The following is a 19,626-nucleotide window of genomic DNA, read 5'->3' on the forward strand; positions in this document are numbered from 1 at the left end:
AACAAATTGAAGCATGGAGTAGTTGAGGTGTGTGGAAATTGTGTGAGTAATGGTGAAGAGAGAGGGAAGGCAGGAGGGAGGGAGGGATGGAAGCAGGGAGGGAGAAAGAAAAACAAAGAGCTAGAGAGGGAGGGAGGGAGGGAGGAAGAGAGGGAGAGAGAGAGAGAAGAGAGAGAGAGAGAGAGAGAGAGAGAGAGAGAGAAAGAGAGAGAAAGAGAGAGAGAGAGAGAGAAAGAGAGAGGAAGTACTTTGGGAATATGCAGGCAGTTTCTATGGTGTTTTCCTGAGTATTGATCACACCATTAGAAAGAAAAACCTACTCAAAGTTGAAGAAATAGCTCCTGGTAGGCAGTAGCTGAGCAATTCCCAGAGTTCACGTGGGGCTGGAAATACCTATGTTCCCATCAACCAGAGTAGAGAGACCATATAATATACAGGGCATTGGGTAGAATCCTCAGAAAAGCCATGTCTCATTATTAGAACTAAACCCTAAATCAGAAGCTACTCTAGAGCTTTCCCAATAATGCTCAGAAGAAAGTTTCAAAAGGATCAAAGTCATCCATAAAGAACTCAACAGCATTCTAGAACACAATCAAAAATACTCTTAAGGATATAACAAGATCTATAATTCAACAACATAAAATCCAAATGTCCAACATCCAATATAGAATTAGCATGTATTCACAGAGGCAAGAAAGTGATCTATATGTTTTAAAAACCCAGAAATAATAAAAATGATATAACTAGCACACAAAGACTTTAAAACAATTACTATAAATGTGTTCTAGGATATAAAGCAAAAACACAAACAGAATTAGGAGAGAAATGAAAAATAAGAAGACCCAAATGGAACTTTTAGAGATAAAAATATAATCTGAAAATACCACTTATACATCAGAACAAATACTGGCTAACTTAAATAAATTTTTTTTAAAGATGTGTTTATTTATTTGAAAGGCAGAGTTACAGAGAGGCAAAGGCAGAGGCAGAGAGAGAGAGATATCCTCCATCTGCTGGTTCACTCCCCAAATGACCGTAATGGCCAGAGTGGAGCCAATCCAAAGCCAGGGGCCAGAAGCTTCTTCTAGGTCTCCCAGGTGGGTGCAGGGGCCCAAGGACATGGGCCATATTCCACTACTTTCCCAGGCCATAGCAGAGAGCTGACTGAAAGTGGAGGAGTCCTCCAAGATGGCGGAATAGGGAGGGAGCATACTGATAGTCTGGGAAAAGATAGTTTAATAAAAGTGGAAATACTAATCCCATTCACAATAGCTACAAAAACAATCAAATACCTTGGAATAAACTTAACCAAGGACATTAAGGATCTCTATGATGAAAATTACAAAACCTTAAAGAAAGAAATAGAAAAGGATATGAAAAAATGGAAAAATCTTCCAGGCTCATGGATTGGAAGAATCAATATCATCAAAATGTCCATTCTCCCAAAAGCAATTTACAGATTCAATGCAATGCCAATCAAAATACCGAAGACATTCTTCTCAGACCTGGAAAAAATGATGCTGAAATTCATATGAAGGAACAGGAGACCTCAAATAGCTAAAGTAATCTTGTACAACAAAAACAAAGCCGGAGGCATCACAATACCAGATTTCAAGACATACTACAGGGCAGCTGTAATCAAAAGAGCATGGTACTGGCACAGAAACAGATGGATAGACCAATGGAACAGAATAGAAACACCAGAAATCAATCCAAACATCTACAGCCAACTTATATTTGATCAAGGATCCAAAACCAATTCCTGGAGTAAGGACAGTCTATTCAATAAATGGTGCTGGGAAAATTGGATTTCCACGTACAGAACCATGAAGCAAGACCCCTACCTTTCACCTTACACAAAAATTCACTCAACATGGATTAAAGACTTAAATCTATGACCCGACACCATCAAATTATTAGAGAGCATTGGAGAAACTCTGCAAGGTATAGGTACTGGCAAAGACTTCTTGGAAAATACCCCAGAAGCACAGGGAGTCAAAGCCAAAATTAACTATTGGGATTGCATCAAATTGAGAAGTTTCTGTACTTCAAAAGAAACAGTCAGGAAAGTGAAGAGGCAACCGACAGAATGGGAAAAAATATTCACAAACTATGCAACAGACAAAGGGTTGATAACCAGAATCTACAAAGAAATTAAGAAACTCCACAACATCAAAACAAACAACCCACTTAAGAGATGGGCCAAGGACCTCAATAGACATTTTTCAAAAGAGGAAATCCAAAGGGCCAACAGACACATGAAAAAATGTTCAAGATCACTAGCAATCAGGGAAATGCAAATCAAAACCACAATGAGGTTTCATCTCACCCCAGTTAGAATGGCTCACATTCAGAAATCTACCAACAATAGATGCTGGAGAGGATGTGGGGAAAAAGGGACACTAACCCACTGTTGGTGGGACTGCAAACTGGTTAAACCACTATGGAAGTCAGTCTGGAGATTCCTCAGAAACCTGAATATAACCCTACCATTCAACCCAGACATCCAACTCCTTGAAATTTACCCAAAGGAAATGAAATTGGCAAACAAACAAGCTGTCTGCACATTAATGTTTATTGCAGCTCAATTCACAATAGCTAAGACCTGGAACCAACCCAAATGCCCATCAACAGTAGACTGGATAAAGAAACTATGGGATATGTACTCTATAGAATACTATACAGCATTCAAAAACAATGAAATCCAGTCATTTGCAACAAGATGGAGGAATTTGGAAAACATTATGCTGAGTGAATTAAGCCAGTCCCAAAGGGACAAATATCATATGTTCTCCCTGATCAGTGACAACTAACTGAGCACCAAAGGGGCAACCTGTTGAAGTGAAATGGACACTATGAGAAACAGTGACTTGATCAGCTCTTGTCCTGACTGTTGATGTACAATGTAATATTTATCCATTTCAGTATTTTCTCTTTGTTTTGTTCTAGTACTATTGGTTGAACTCTGTGATTAACACACAATTATTCTTAGGTGTTTAAATTTTAACTGAAAAAATGATCTCTGTTAAATATAAGAGTGGGAATAAGAGAGGGAGGAGATGTACAATTTGGGACATGCTCAATCGGACTTACCCCAAATGGTGGAGTAGAATCATGCCAGGGGATCCCAATACAATCCCATCAAGATTGCATGTACCAATGCCATCTCACTAGTCCAAGTGATCAATTTCAGCTCACAATTATCACACTGATAGGCCTAAGAGTCAAAGGGATCACACAAACAAGATTAGTGTCTGCTAATACTAACTGATAGAATAAAAAAGGGAGAGAATGATCCAACATGGGAAGCAGGATACACAGCAGACTCATAGAATGGCAGATGTCCTAAACAGCACTCTGGACTCAGAATCAGCCCTTAAGGCATTCAGATCTGGCTGAAGAGCCCATGAGAGTATTTTAGGCATGGAAAGCCAAGACACCCTGGAAAAAAAAAGGAAGACCTAAATGGAAGATCTCTGCAAGTGAGATCCCAGTGGAAAGAATGGGGCCATCAAAGGAGGTACCTTTCTCTGAAGGGAGGAAAGAACTTCCACTTTGACTATGACCCTGTTGGAATAAGATTGAAGTTGGCAAACTCAAAAGGCTTCCATAGCTTTGGCAACTCATGACTAGAGCCTAGGGAGATTTCTGATGCCATAAACAAGAGTGTCAAATTGTTAAGTCAACAACAGGAATCACTGTGTACTTACTTCTCATGTGGGATCTGTCCTTAGTGTGTTGTCCAATGTGAAGTAATGCTATAAATAGTACTGAAACAGTATTTTACACATTGTGTTTCTGTGTGGGTGCAAACTCTTGAAATCTTTACTTAATATATACTAAATTGAATTTCTGTATAGAAAGATAATTGAAAATGAATCTTGATGTGAATGGAATGGGAGAGGGAGCAGGAGATGGGAGGGGTGTGAGTGGGAGGGAAATTATGGGGGGGAAGCCATTGTTATCCAAAAGCTGTACTTTGGAAATTTATATTTACTAAATAAAAAAATAAATAAAAGTGGAGATACTGTAGTTTCAGGGAAGAGTTAGGGAAAAAAATTGCAGAGGAAACTCTTCTGGAACTAATGGGACACAGTGGACCTACGTGGAGGGCATGGGTGCCCACAGCTTGGGACTCCAGCTGCTGAGTCTATGCACCAGCGCTCGAAAGGGAGGTAAGGTGAAACCTCAGCCAGACAAACTGGCAGGAAAGTGGCAGGAAGAGCCTAGAGGCAACGAGGCCTGAAGCCCCATGGGGGAAAGGTCACCAGGCTAACTGGAGGACAGAAAAAATAAATAAATAATAAAAGGGACCGGTACGGACACGAATCTCTCTCTCTCTCCACTCACCTTACAAAGGTGAGCAAGACAAAGAACAGGTACCATTTTGGACATACGTAAAAGCTGTGCCACCTCAGGGCTGTGCCCGCCCTCAGCCAAGCAGAAAAACCTGACTCTGGTGGGGAGAAATAACAGGTGTGGAGGTTAGTAACTGAGACTGTGAAAAAAAAAAAAAACAACAACTGAGGGTGTGTGAGAGAACTCATGGAGTCCCTGAGACGTGAGTACTAGATGGGAGAAGCCACAAACTCGGTAACCTTGGCAACCCGGTGGGAAATTGCAGGGGAATCAGAGCTTACACTGAGCACTGCACAGATCTTTTGTGTGGTCCTTGGGACAGAGCAGACGAATATTATATCCACAGGGACCAGAGCTCAGACACTGACTGCCTTCAATTCCACTCAGCTGTGCAGAATTACTTCCCTTCTGAATTAAGGAAAGAGAAAGAGAGAGATTTACCACACCTAACCTTGATATGTCACTTTTGGTACACCTTTAACCCGGAAGAACTGAACAGAGCTCTCTGGCCACACCCATCACAAGCCTCTGATGATCCACCAAAAGTAGACAGTCCACTTAATCTAGAGTCACAGTATAACGAGAAAAGCCACCACAACAAGGAAAAAAAAAAAGAGGAAGAAACCAAATAATATCTCCACAATGCCAAGCAACAAACACAGAAACCAAGGAAATAAGAATAAGGAAGACATTATGATGCCCCCAAATGAAAAGACACTCCAACTCAAGATTATGAAGATGATGAGATAGAAGAAATACAAGATATGGATTTCAAAAAATTTATGATAAGAATATCTAGAAGTTCTCAAAAACAAATTCTTGTACTACAGAAATCATTACTGGACAGGGTAGAAAATCTCTCTCATGAAAATGAAATCTTAAGGAGGAATCAAAATGAAATGAAGAAACTAGCAGAACATGAAATTGTGATAGTGAAGAGAAATCATAATGAAATGAAGAATTCAACAGAACAAATGACAAACGCATTTGAGAGCCTTAAAAACAGAGTCAGTGAAACAGAAGAGAGAATATCGGACTTAGAAACAGAGCACAGGAAAGTATACAGTCAAACCAAAGAAAAGAAGAAGAAATTAGAAATCTAAAAAATATTGTTGGGAATCTACAGGATACTATTAAAAAAACCAACATTCAAGTTCTAGGAGTTCCTGAGATAGAGATAGAGAGATACAGAGATAGTTGAGATAGAGAAAGGATTAGAAGGTCTTTTTAGTGAGATACTAGCAGAAAACTTCCCAGGTTTGGAGAAGGACAGAGACTTCCAAGTACAGGAAGCTCATAGAACCCCTAATAAACATGACCAAAAGAGATCCTCACCACGACACGTTGTAATTAAATTCACCACAGTGAAACATAAAGAAAAGATCCTAAAATGTGCAAGAGATAAATGTCAGATTACTCTCAGAGGATCTCCAATTAGACTCAGCTGACTTCTCATCAGAACCCTTATAGGCTAGGAGGGAATGGCGAGATATTGCCCAGGTACTAAGAGAGGAAAACTGCCAGCCCAGAACATTATATCCTGCAAAGCTCTCATTTGTGAATGAAGGTGAAATAAAGACTTTTCATAGCAAGCAGAAATTGAATTTGTCAAAACTCATCCAGTCCTGCAAAAGAGGCTTAAAGATGTATTACATACAGAAACACAGAAACATGGCCATCAATATGAAAGAAGGTAAAGGAAGAAAACCTCCCAGTAAAAGGTCATAGGAAGTTCAAAGCATATATTAGAAATATCTTTGGGAAAAAAGCAGGGCAAAGTCACTACTTATCAATAGTCACATTCAACGTTAATGGCCTCAACTCTCCAGTTAAAAGGCACAGACTGGCTGAATGGATTAAGGAACAAAACCCATCTATTTGCTGCTTACAAAAAACACAGCTTTCTGACAAAGATGCATGCAGACTGCAAGTGAAAGGTTGGAAAAAGATATTCCATGCCAAAAGAAACCAAGAAAGAGCTGGCATAGCCATATTAATATCAGACAAAATAAACTTTAACACAAAAACTGTTAAGAGAGACAAAGAGGGGCACTATATAATGATTAACGGTTCAATTCAACAGGAAGATGTAACTATTATAAATGTATATGCACCTAATTACAGGGCACCGGTTTATTTAAAAGATTTCCTAAGGGACTTAAAGGGAGAATTAGATTCCAATACAATAGTAATAGGGGACTTCAATACTCCACTCAGACAGATCAACCGGACAGAAGATCAACTTGGAGACAGCAAATTTAATCGACACTAAAGCACAAATGGATTTAACAGATATCTACAGAACTTTCAATCCTACATTTAAAGAATTTACATTCTTCTCAGCAGTGCATGGAACCTATTCTAGGATTGACCACATACTAGGCAATAAAGCAAGTCTCTGCAAATTCAAAAGAATTAGAATCATACCATGCAGCTTCTCAGACCACAGTGGAATGAAGGTGGAAATTATCAGCTCAGAAATCCCTAGAGCATATGCAAACACATGGAGACTGAACAACATGCTCCTGAATGAACACTGGGTCATAGAAGAAATCAAAAGAGAAATCAAAAACTTTCTGGAAGTAAATGAGGATAACAACACAACATATCAAAACTTATTGGATACAGCAAAAGCAGTGTTAAGAAGAAAGTTTATATCAATAGGTGCCTACATCAAGAAATTGGAAAGGCACCAAGTAAATGAGCTTTCAATGCATCTCAAGGATCTAGAAAACTGCAGCAGACCAGACCCAAAACTAGTAGGAGAAGAGAAACAAACTCAGAGAAGAAATCAACAGGATTGAATCAAAAAAAATTACAAAAGATCAGCCAAATGAAGAGCTGGTTTTTTGAAAAAATAAACAAAGTTGACACACCATTGGCCCAACTAACTAAAAAAGAAGAGAAGGCCGGCGCCATGGCTCAATAGGCTAATCCTCCGCCTGCAGCGCCAGTATCCTGGGTTCTAGTCCCGGTCGGGGTGCCGGATTCTGTCCCAGTTGCTCCTCTTCCAGTCCAGCTCTCTGCTGTGGCCCTGGAGTGCAGTGGAGGATGGCCCAAGTCCTTGGGCCCTGCACCTGCATGAGAGACCAGGAGAAGCACCTGGCTCCTGGCTTCAGATCAGCGTGGTGTGCTGGCCACAGCGTGCTGGTCACAGTGGCCACTGGGGGGTGAACCAACGGAAAAAGGAAGACCTTTCTCTCTGTCTCTCTCTCTCACTGTCCCCTCTGCCTGTCAAAAAAAAAAAAAAAAAGAAAGAAAGAAAGAAAGAAAAGACCCTAATCAATAAAATCAGAGATGAAAAAGGAAATATAACAACAGAAACCACAGAAATAAAAAGAATCAACAGAAATTACTACAAAGAGTTGTATGCCAGCAAACAGGGAAATCTATTAGAAATGGATAGATTCCTGGACACATGCAACCTACCTAAATTGAACCATGAAGACACAGAAAACCTAAAAAGACCCATAGCTGAGACAGAAATTGAAACAGTAATAAAGGCCCTCTCAACAAAGCAAAGCCCAGGACCAGATGGATTCACTGCTGAACTCTACCAGACATTTAACCCCAAATCTTCTCAAACTATTCAGAACAATCGAAAAAGAAGGAATTTTCCCAAATTCTTTCTATGAAGCCAGCATCACCTTAATCCCTAAGCCTGAAAAAGATGCAGCATTGAAAGAAAATTACAGACCAATAGCCCTTATGAACATAGATGCAAAAATCCTGAATAAAATTCTGGCCAATAGAATGCAACAACACATCAGAAAGATCATCCACCCAGACCAAGTGGGATTTATCCCTGGTATGCAGGGATGGTTCAATGTTCACAAATCAATCAATGTGATACACCACATTAACAAAGTGCAGAAGAAAAACCACATGATTATCTCAATAGATGCAGAGAAAGCATTCAATAAAATACAACACCCTTTCATGATGAAAACTCTAAGCAAATTGGGTATAGAAGGAACATTCCTCAAGACAATCAAAGCAATTTATGAAAAACGCATGGCCAGCATCCTATTGAATGGGGAAAAGTTGGAAACATTTCCACTGAGATCTGGTACGAGAGAGGGATGCCCACTCTCACCACTGCTATTCAATACAGTTCTGGAAGTTTTAGCCAGAGCCATTAGGCAAGAAAAAGAAATTAAAGGGATACAAATTGGGAAGGAAGAAGTCAAACTATTGCACATGATATGATTCTTTATTTAGGGGACCAAAAGAACTCTACTAAGAGACTATTGGAATTCATAGAAGAGTTTGGCAAAGTAGCAGGATATAAAATCAATACACCTAAATCAACAGCCTTTGTATACACAGGCAACACCACAGCTGAGAAAGAACTTCTAAGATCAATCCCATTCACAATAGCCACAAAAACAAATACCTTGGCATAAACTTAACCAAGGACATTAAGGATCTCTATGATGAGAATTGCAAAAGAAATTGAAGAGGATATGAAAAAATGGAAAAATCTTCCAGGCTCATGGATTGGAAGAATCAATATCATCAAAATGTCCATTCTCTCAAAAGCAATTTATAGATTCAATGCAATACCAATTGAAATACCAAAGATACTCTTCTCAGATCTAGAAAAAATGATGCTGAAATTCATATGAAGGAACAGGAGACCTCGAATAGCTAAAGCAATCTTGTACAACATAAACAAAGCCGGAGGCATCACAATACCAGATTTCAGAACATACTTCAGGGCAGTTATAATCAAAAGAGCATGGTACTGGCACAGAAACAGATGGATAGACCAATGGAACAGAATAGAAACACCAGAAATCAATCCAAACATCTACAGCCAACTTATATTTGATCAAGGATCCAAAACCAATTCCTGGAGTAAGGACAGTCTATTCAATAAATGGTGCTGGGAAAATTGGATTTCCATGTGCAGAAGCATGAAGCAAGACCCCTACCTTTCACCTTACACAGAAATCCACTCAAAATGGATTAAAGATCTAAATCTATGACCCGACACCACCAAATCATTAGAGAACATTGGAGAAACCCTGCAAGATATAGGTACCAGCAAAGGCTTCTTGGAAAAGACCCCGGAGGCACAGGGAGTCAAAGCCAAAATTAACTATTGGGATTGCATCAAATTGAGAAGTTTCTGTACTTCAAAAGAAACAGTCAGGAAAGTGAAGAGGCAACAATACTATTGGTTGAACTCTGTGATTAACACACAATTATTCTTAGGTGTTTAAATTTCACTGAAAAGTGATCCCTGTTAAATATAAGAGTAGGAATAAGGGAGGAGATGTACAATTTGGGACATGCTCAATCGGACTGGCCCCAAACGGTAGAGTTAGAAACGTGCCAGGGGATTCCAATTCAATCCCATCAAGGTTGCATGTACCAATGCCAACTCACTAGTCCAAGTGATCAATTTCAGTTCACAATTGATCATAATGATAGGAGTAAGAGTCAAAGGGATCACATACACAAGACTAATGTCTGCTAATATTAACTGATAGAGTTAAAAAGGAGAGAATGATCCAACATGGGAAGTGGAATACAGAACAGACTCATAGAATGGAAGATGTCCTAAACAGCACTCTGGACCCAGAATCAGCACTTAAGGCATTCAGATCTGGCTGAAGAGCCCATGAGAGTATTTTATTTTATTTTATTTTTATGTTAGTATAACTTTTTTAAAACTTTTATTTAGTAAATATAAATTTCCAAAGTACAGTTTATGGATTACAATGGCTCCCCCCCCACACAACTTCCCTCCTACTCGCACCCCTCCCATCTTCTGCTCCCTCTCCCATTCCATTCACATCAAGATTCATTTTCAATTGTCTTTATATACAGAAGATCAGTTTAGTATATATTAAGTAAAGATTTCATCAGTTTGTACCCACACAGAACATAATGTGTAAAATACTGTTTGAGTACTAGTTATAGCATTAATTCACATTGGACAACACATTAAGGACAGAGATCCCACATAAGAGTAAGTACACAGTGACTCCTGTTGTTGTCTTAACAATTTGACACTCTTGTTTATGGCGTTAGTAATCTCCCTAGGCTCTAGTCATGAGTTTCCAAGGCTATGGAAGCCTTTTGAGTTCGCCGACTTCGATCTTATTCCGACAGGGTCATAGTCAAAGTGGAAGTTCTCTCCTTCCTTCAGAGAAGAGTACCTCCTTCTTTGATGGCCGGTTCTTTCTACTGGGATCTCACTCACAGAGATCTTTCATTTAGTTTTTTTTTTTTCTTCCAGAGTGTCTTGGCTTTCCATGCCTGAAATACTCTCATGGGCTCTTCAGCCAGATCTGAATGCCTTAAGGGCTGATTCTGAGTCCAGAGTGCTGTTTAGGACATCTGCCATTCTATGAGTCTGCTGTGTATCCTGCTTCCCATGTTGGATCATTCTCTCCCTTTTTTATTCTATCAGTTAGTATTAGCAGACACTAATCTTGTTTGTGTGATCCCTTTGACTCTTAGGCCTATCAGTGTGATAATTGTGAGCTGAAATTGATCACTTGGACTAGTGAGATAGCATTGGTACATGCAATCTTGATGGGATTGTATTGGAATGCCCTGGCACATTTCTAACTCCACCATTTGGGGTAAGTCTGATTGAGCATGTCCCAAATTGTACATCTCCTCCCTCTCTTATTCCCACTCTTATATTTAACAGGGATCACTTTTCAGTGAAATTTAAACACCTAAGAATAATTGTGTGTTAATCACAGAGTTCAACCAATAGTATTAACTAGAATGAAAAAAATACTAAAAGGGATAAAGTATTAAATTGTAAATCAACAGTCAGGTCAAGGGCTGATCAAGTCACTGTTTCCATGAGAGTATTTTAGGCATGGAAAGCCAAGACACTCTGGCAAAAAAAAAAAAAAAAAAAAAAAAAAAAAACACACCACTAAATGAAAGATCTCTTCGAGTGAGATACTAGTCAAAGAATGGGCCATCAAAGAAGGAGGTACCTTTCTCTGAAGGGAGGAGAGAACTTCCACTTTGACTATGACCTTGTCTGAATAAGATCGAAGTCGAGAAACTCAAAAGGCTTCCATAGCCTTGGCAACTCATGACTAGAGCCTCAGGTGATTACTGATGCCATAAACAAGAGTGTCAATTTGTTAAGTCAACAACAGGATTCATTGTGCACTTACTCCCCATGTAGGATTTCTGTCCTTAATGTGTTGTCCAATGTGAATTAATGCTATAACTAGTACTCAAACATTATTTTACACTGTGTGTTTCTGTGTGGGTGCAAACTGTTGAAATCTTTACTTAATATATACTAAATTGAATTTCTGTATAGAAAGATAATTGAAAATGAATCTTGATGTGAATGGAATGGGAGACGGAGCAGGAGATGGGAGGGGTGTGAGTGGGAGGGAAATTATGGGGGGGAATTCGACTGTAATCCAAAAGCTGTACTTTGGAAATTCATATTTATTAAATAAACATTAAAAAAAGAAAGTGGAGCAGCCAGGACTAGAGCCAGCGCCCATATGGGATGCTGGCAATGTAGGCAATGGCTTTACCCACGATACCACACTGCCAGCCCCAATATTGGTTAACTTAAAGGCACATCAATAGAACTTATCCAAAAAAACAACAGAGGAAAAAATAATCAATAAAAACGAACATAACCTCAGTGATGCACAGAACAACAGCAGTGGTCTACCATACATGTAATTGGAGCTTTGGCGAAAATGGAGGCATTTGGAGTAGGAAAAAAATACTTGAAAGAACTAATAACCAAACATTTTCATTTCTGATATAAAGGCTAAAACCATAGATTCAGCCTCAACTAACTACATACAGAAAACACACATACACAAACACAAACTGTAATTGCTGAAAACTGGTGATAAAGGTGAAATTTTTGGAGAAACCAGATTACATACAGAGGAATAATAGAAATATTTAGAATAAGAGCTGGTGTTGTGGTCTATGCAGCTGAATCTGTTGCCTGTGACATCGGCATCCCATAGGAGTGCCAGTTGGCTTCCCCGTTGCTCCACCCACTTCCAATCCGGCTCCCTGCTAATGGCCTGGGAAAAGCAGCAGAAGATGGCCCAAGTGCTTGGGCCCCTGCACCTATGTGGGGGATCTGGAAGAAGCTCCTGGCTCTTGGTTTTGGCCTGGCCCAGCCCCAGCTGTTTCAGACATTTGGGGAGTGAACCAGCGGATGCAAGATCTCTCTCTCTCTCTCTCTCTCTCTCTCTCTCTCTGTAACTCTGACTTTCAAATAAATAAGTAATAATACTAATACTACTAATAAAGATTTTAAAAAAGAAGTTGTTACAACAAGAAATTATGCAAGCCAGAGAGAATGGAATGATTATCTTTAGAGTGATACCCCTCAAAAATGACAACTCGGAATATAATACCCACTGAAAATATCTTTCTGAAATGAAGGTCAAATATATTTTCAGAGAAAAATATCTTAGAGACTTGCACTATAAGACATGTTAGAGGTAATTCTTAAAATAGAAGTAAAATGGTACTAGTTGCAAATATGGATCTATTCAAAGGAATTCAGAGTTATATAAAAGATAAATGTGAGCAAGTGTAAAAAAATCGCTTTTGTTATTTTTAAAAGCTATGCTCATAAGCATGTACTTATTGGTAAAATAACACAATGAATTCTCATTTCACCCATATCACATAGCCTTTCATTTTTTAAACACAATTGCCTGGGGTCGTGTTCTCCTTGAGTTGGATCCTGAATTACCAGCAACAAAGCTGAATGATGATGGAGTTTCAGGGCTAGTAACTGATGTGATGAATGTGTAAGGGAAGAATTTTTATACATTAATATATTTCTGTGTAATTACACATTCCCTTTTTTCCCAAAACTCTGTTGCTGCTGGTATTCATTCACTTATCAAAAATAATTCTGAGTAGCAACAATGTGACAGGCTCTGTTGTAGTCACTGAATACACTGGTTAAGAAATTAAAGATCCCGGACTGTGGCCTAGTAGACTAAGCCTCTGCCTGTGATGCCAGCATCCCATATGGGTGCTGGTTCCTGTCCTGGCTGCTCCACTTCCCATCCAGCTCTCTGCTTATGGCCTAGGAAAGCAGTGGAAGGTGGCCCAACTGCTTGGGCCTCTGCACCTGTGTGGGAGACCTGGAAGAAGCTCCTGACTCCTGGCTTCAGATTGGCCCAGCTCCAGCTGATGCAGCCATTTGGGGAGTGGACCTGCGGTTGAAAGACTTCTCTCTCAGTCTCGCCATCTCACTGTCTGTAACTATTCTTCTCAAACAAATAAATAAAATATTTTTTAAAAAATAAAGAAAAGAAAGATCTCTAACTTTAAAAGAATTTGTATTCCGTTGGGGGAGACAAACAATAATCAGTGGAGACAACACATAAATGAATGCAATGACATGTTAAAAGGTATTGAGGACAATGAAGGAAAGGCTGCTCAGGGAAAGAGCATGTGGGAAGATCAAGAGGTGTGGAGTCATTTTAACAGAGGTTGTCCGATTTGTCCTCATAAACCTAAAATGTCAAACAGTGATTCTATAGAAAAAGTTATTACAGCTTTCCACAACAATCTTTCTTTCATTAGCAAAGGGAATTGGCATTGATGCTATCAGCATTGATGATAAAAGAGTAATCTACTCAAAGTCCACTGACAATTGTCAGCTAAGCAAACTAACTTTGGGGAGGCCTTTTCTACAGCAGTTCTCACATTTCTGGTATCCTTCACAGAGTACCTAGACTGCTTAGGCTCAGCTTCACCTTCCACAGAACCTTTCCATGAGCACCCTCACTTGAAAGTCCCCTCTCTGATCTAATCCCATTTGATTTTCACGTTTCAGTGATTCCTGAATTTGTTGTCTTGGCATGCCGTTGTGCTTTAGATTGTATTTAAATTTGTAGCTGTTCTTAAAACTCAGAAAATGAGAATAACAAGCATTCAAAATTAATCATTAATACATTAGCATACTCCTTCCAGATTACCCACTCCCAATTACCCACAGTGTCCCCTCCAAGAAAAATCACTCTACTGTTTATTTTTTTAAGAATTATTTATTTATCTGAAAGGCAGAGTTAGAGAGAGAGACAGAGAGAGAGAGAGAGAAGGCTTCCATCTGCTGGTTCACTCCCCAAATGGTTGCAATGGCTGGAGCTAGGCCAATTTGGAGCCAGGAGCCAGGGGCTTCTTCCAGGTCTCCCATGTGGGTGCAGGGACCCAAGGACTTGGGCCATCTTCTACTGCTTTCCCAGGCCATAGCAGAGAGCAAAATTAGAAGTGGAGCCACCAGGACTCGAACTGGAGCCCATATAGTATTACGGCACTACAGGTGGCGGTTTTACCCATTATGACATAGCGCTAGCCCCTTTAGTGTTTATTTTAAATAAATAACATGTGATTCAAAAAGAGTGAGGAATATCTTAACTCAAAAAAAAAAAAAAAAGGACAAGGAGGGACTGGCACTGTGGCATAACGGGTAAAGCTGCTGCCTGCTATGTCAGCAATCCATATCCCAGCTGCTCCACTTCCTATCCAGCTCCATGCTAATGTGCCTGGGAAAGCAGTGGAAGGTGGCATAAGTCTTTGGGTCCCTGTACCCACATGGGAGACATGAGAGAAACTCCCGGCACCTGGATTTGAACTGGCTTAGCTCCGGTCACTGCAGCCATTTGGGGGAGTGAACCAGCGGATGGAAGACCTCTCTCTCTGTTTCCCTCTCTCTCTGTAATTTTGACTTTCAAATAAATAAATCATTTTTAAAAATTAAAATTACAAGGAAATAGCTATACACAGCTATGATTTTCCAGCATAAGTTGTTAACAACAACAAAAGCAAGATGCTGGGGTGAACATTTGGCCCAAAGTTGAGATGCAAGTAGGGATGCTTATATCCTATATTAGCGTATCTGGATTTGACACCAGTTCCAGCTGTGACTCTAGCTTCCTGCTAATGCAGATCCTGGGATGTAAGCAATATTGGCAAGTAATTGGGTTCTTGTCACTCATGTGAGATATCTGGATTGAGATCCTAGTTCCAGGCTTTGGTTCAACTTAGTCCTGGCCATTGTGAGCATTTGGAGAGTGAACCAGATGATTGGAGCTCTGTCTCTCAAATATACACTTTAAAAAAAAAACTCTCAAAAAAAGCAAGATGCAAAACATGTATATAATATGGTACATTTTTTGGAAAAAGTGCACAGGATACATATAGGTCATTGGCTTACTTTTAAAAAGTATATGGAAGAATAGGGAAGTAACATAACAAGAGGAAAGGGACAGGCAGACAAAATAGACTGCCCAATGTTTATAGTTTTGATTCAACCCAAAACACTACTTTACAAAACTTAGACAAAATTAAATCAAAAAGAAAATCAACCCCTAAAAATTAAATAAATTTTATGTCAGAAAATAATTTTGGCCGGTGCCACAGCTCTCTAGGCTAATCCTCCGCCTTGCGGTGCGGGCACACTGGGTTCTAGTCCCGGTCGGGGCGCTGGATTCTGTCCCGGTTGCCCCTCTTCCAGGCCAGCTCTCTGCTGTGGCCAGGGAGTGCAGTGGAGGATGGCCCAAGTGCTTGGGCCCTGCACCCCATGGGAGACCAGGAGAAGCACCTGGCTCCTGCCATCGGATCAGCGTGGTGCGCCGGTCGCAGCGCGCCAGCCACGGTGGCCATTGGAGGGTGAACCAACGGCAAAAGGAAGACCTTTCTCTCTCTCTCACTGTCTACTCTGCCTGTCAAAAAATTAAAAAAAAAATAAAATAATTTTAACAGATTTTAAAATGTTACTTATTTTAAAGGCAGGAGGCAGAGAGAGAGTGTTTGCTCTTCTGTCTGTTGCTTCACTTCTTAAATGCTTGCAACAGCCAGGGCCTGGAACCTGTCAGGAGCCTGAACTCATTCTGGGTCTCCCACATGCATGGCAGCTATACAAGCACTTGAGCCAACACCTCATGTCTCCCAGGGTGTATGTTAACTGGAATCTGGATGGGAAGCCAAGACTTGAACCCAGGGACTCTGACAGGGGATGTAGATATCCCAAGCAGTATCATTTTTTTTTAATTATTTATTTATTTGAAAGGTAGAGTTAGAGAGAGAGACAGAGAGAGAGAGATCGAGATCTTCCATCTGTTGGTTCTCTCCCAAAATGGCCACAATGGCTGGTTGGAGCTGAACTGGTCCAAAGCCAAGAGCCAGAAGATTCTTCTGGGTCTCTAACATGGGTGCAGGGGCCCAAGCACTTGAGCTATCCTCTGCTGCTTTCCCAGTCACATTAGCAGGGAGCTGGACTGGAAGTGGAGCAGCCCAGACTCGAACCAGTGACCATGAGATGCTGGCAACACAGGCAGTGACTTTACCTGCTCCGCCACAATGCTGGATCCATCCAAGCAGCATCTTAACTACTGCACCAGATGCCCACCCCAAAAGAATTATTTCAAGTTACAATTAAGTATCTGAAGGACAAAAATATTGATAAAGAAGTCATAGATCACATTATGTGGATGTTTTTCCTGTTCTGTATATAGAGGTACCCATGCATACAAACACATAGGAGTATGTATCTATTAGGATAAAGCAAATAAGCAACTATGTTCATGTCACTGGTAGCCAAGATTTTAAATCAAAAGAAAAGAGCTACACATATAAAGTAGGTTAAGTGAAAACCTTTTCATCTTTAATTTAACTGGAAAATATTAATGTGGATTCAGGAATTTCTTTTCTAAAACATTCTCATTTCCTAATGCTTTGACTGAGATTTTTAAATTCTTAAATTTTCCCTTTTATTTTAAAGGCAGAGGGACAGGGAAAGAGGGAGACAGGAATACACACACACACACACACAGCAAAAGACAGAGAAGAGAGAGAGATATCTTTTTTGTGTGTGTGACAGGCAGAATTAGACAGTGAGAGAGAGAGAGAGAGAAAGGTCTTCCTTCCATTGGTTCACCCCCCAAATGGCTGCTACAGCCACGCACTGTGCTGATCCGAAGCCAGGAGCCAGGTGCTTTCTCCTGGTCTCCCATGCGGGTGCAGGGCCCAAGCACTTAGGCCATCCTCCACTGCCTTCTCTGGCCACAGCAGAGAGCTGGACTGGAAGAGGAACAACCGGTACAGAATCCGGCACCCATATGGGATGCCGGCGTTGCAGGCAGAGGATTAGCCAAGTGAGCTGCGGTGCCGGCCCATGAAAGAGAGATATCTTCAATTTGCTGGTTTACTCCTCAAATGATCACAACAGCAAGAGTCAAGCCAAATCTAGGAGCCCAGAACCATCATCTGCCTTCTAAGGTGCATGTTAGTAGGAATTCGGATCTGAAGCAAAGTGGCTGGGGTTGAACCAGGCACTCCAATATGGGATGCACATGTCCCAAGCAGTAATTTAGCCACTGCACCAAATATGCACACCATTCACTAGATTTATGACAACCCAATAACAATAAACACTCCAAGTGCCCAGATTGTGTTCTATGTAACTAGTTTTCACTAAAAGAAATAAAGCTTGCCTAGCAAAATGGCTGATTTGAGTTAGGAGCAGAAATTTATAAGATGAGCCTGGAACATCTTGTCATACTAGAAACAAACATCAGAAACTACAGAATCATTTCAAAAGGAGGCCAGAGTCAACTTAATGGGCTCTACTGGCCAACAATAGAATAATTTGAAGATCAAAAAGAACAGTTACTGCAATGCTCTGAAATACCCATAACATACAATAAACACCCAAGAAATGCTTACTAACTGAATGAATAAATTTAGCATTACAGTTATTCATAGGATTTTTTTTTTGACAGGCAGAGTTAGACAGAGAGAGACAGACAGAGAGAAAGGTCTTCCTTTTCCGTTGGTTCACCCCCCAAGTGGCTGCTACGGCCGGCGCGCTGCACCGATCCGAAGCCAGGAGCCAGATGCTTCCTCCTGGTCTCCCATGTGGGTGCAGGGCCCAAGCACTTGGGCCATCCTCCACTGCCTTCCCGGGCCACAGCAGAGAGCTGGACTGGAAGAAGAGCAACTGGGACAGAACCGGCGCCCCAACCAGGACTAGAACCTGGGGTGCCGGCGCCACAAGTGGAGGATTAGCCAAGTGAGCCATGGCACCAGCCAGGATTTTGATGAGAGTGTAGTCTGTAACTTTGACTTAATGGTCTACAACTTCGACCTCATGAGAATCCATAGCATAAATTTCTCTTCTTCTCAAATCCAAAGAAACAGAACAGCATTTTAATGTCAAGATAACACCATGTTCCTATGTTGTGTGGCCACTGAGAAGGTTGGAATCAAACATGCAGCCCGGGGCCGGCACTGTGACACAATGGGTAAAGCCTCTGCCTAAGATGCTGGCATCCTATATGGGCACTGGTTCACATCCTAGCTCTTCTACTTCCAAGCCAGCATGCTGCTAATGTGCCTGGAAAAGCAGCAGAGGACAGACCAAGTCCTTGGGCTCCTGCCACCCACACAGGAGACATGGATGAAGCTCCTGGATCCTAGCTTCAGCCTGGTCCAGCACTGGTCATTATAGCCACCTGGAGAGTGAACCAGCAGATGAAAGATCTCTCAATCTCTCTCTCTCTCTCCCCCACCCCCTTCTCTTTCTTCCCTGTAACTGACTTTCAAATAAATCTTTAAAAAATTGTGTGACACAGTAACTATGCAGTCTTGGGCATCTCTGGCTCATTTTATATCTAGTGATCATTTTTCTTTAGTCCTGATTTCTTCACCTTTTTATCTTTCATCTCACTACATGCTTTATACAAAAAAAAAAAAAAAAAAAAAAACAGAGGGGACAATTAGAGTATTATAAGTGTTCCTACCAAATATGAATAAATAGATACATTATTTGAAGTACTTGAGCCTTGGGTTATCTACTAACAGAGAAAAGATAGACTTATATGCAAATTCAAGCAAAAACATGTATATGATGGGTTTTTTTAAAAGTTCATGGAAAAAAGTATTATTGAAAAACAATACATGGATTTAAAACTTGCTGTACTATTTTTCATTAACTTAAAAAAAGAATTATTTGAGAGGTAGCAATGTGACACAGGTTAAGCCGCAATGCTAGCGTTCCAAATGAGCACTATTTCTTTTTTTTTTTTTTTTTTGACAGGCAGAGTGGACAGTGAGAGAGAGAGACAGAGAGAAAGGTCTTCCTTTGCCGTTGGTTCACCCTCCAATGGCCGCCGCGGCCGGCGCGCTGCGGCCGGCGCACCGCGCTGATCCGATGGCAGGAGCCAGGAGCCAGGTGCTTTTCCTGGTCTCCCATGGGGTGCAGGGCCCAAGCAC

The 19,626-nt window shown here is 40.7% G+C and overlaps 1 protein-coding gene across 2 annotated transcripts in view; it reads right to left on the minus strand.

The window, feature by feature from the left end:
* Nucleotides 1-19,626, minus strand: part of GPR156 (G protein-coupled receptor 156) — a 114,593-nt gene that overhangs the window by 69,450 nt on the left and 25,517 nt on the right. The window contains exon 2 of one of the 2 annotated variants that reach the window (XM_051818996.2): nt 3,094-3,217. The exons of the other annotated variant lie outside the window; for it this stretch is intronic. The gene's annotated coding sequence lies outside the window, so the exon portion shown is untranslated. The remainder of the gene's footprint in view (nt 1-3,093; nt 3,218-19,626) is intronic. 2 annotated transcript variants of the gene reach the window in all.

This window comes from Oryctolagus cuniculus, chromosome 4 (genome assembly GCF_964237555.1).
Source record: "Oryctolagus cuniculus chromosome 4, mOryCun1.1, whole genome shotgun sequence".
Classification (NCBI taxonomy): Eukaryota; Metazoa; Chordata; class Mammalia; order Lagomorpha; family Leporidae; genus Oryctolagus; species Oryctolagus cuniculus.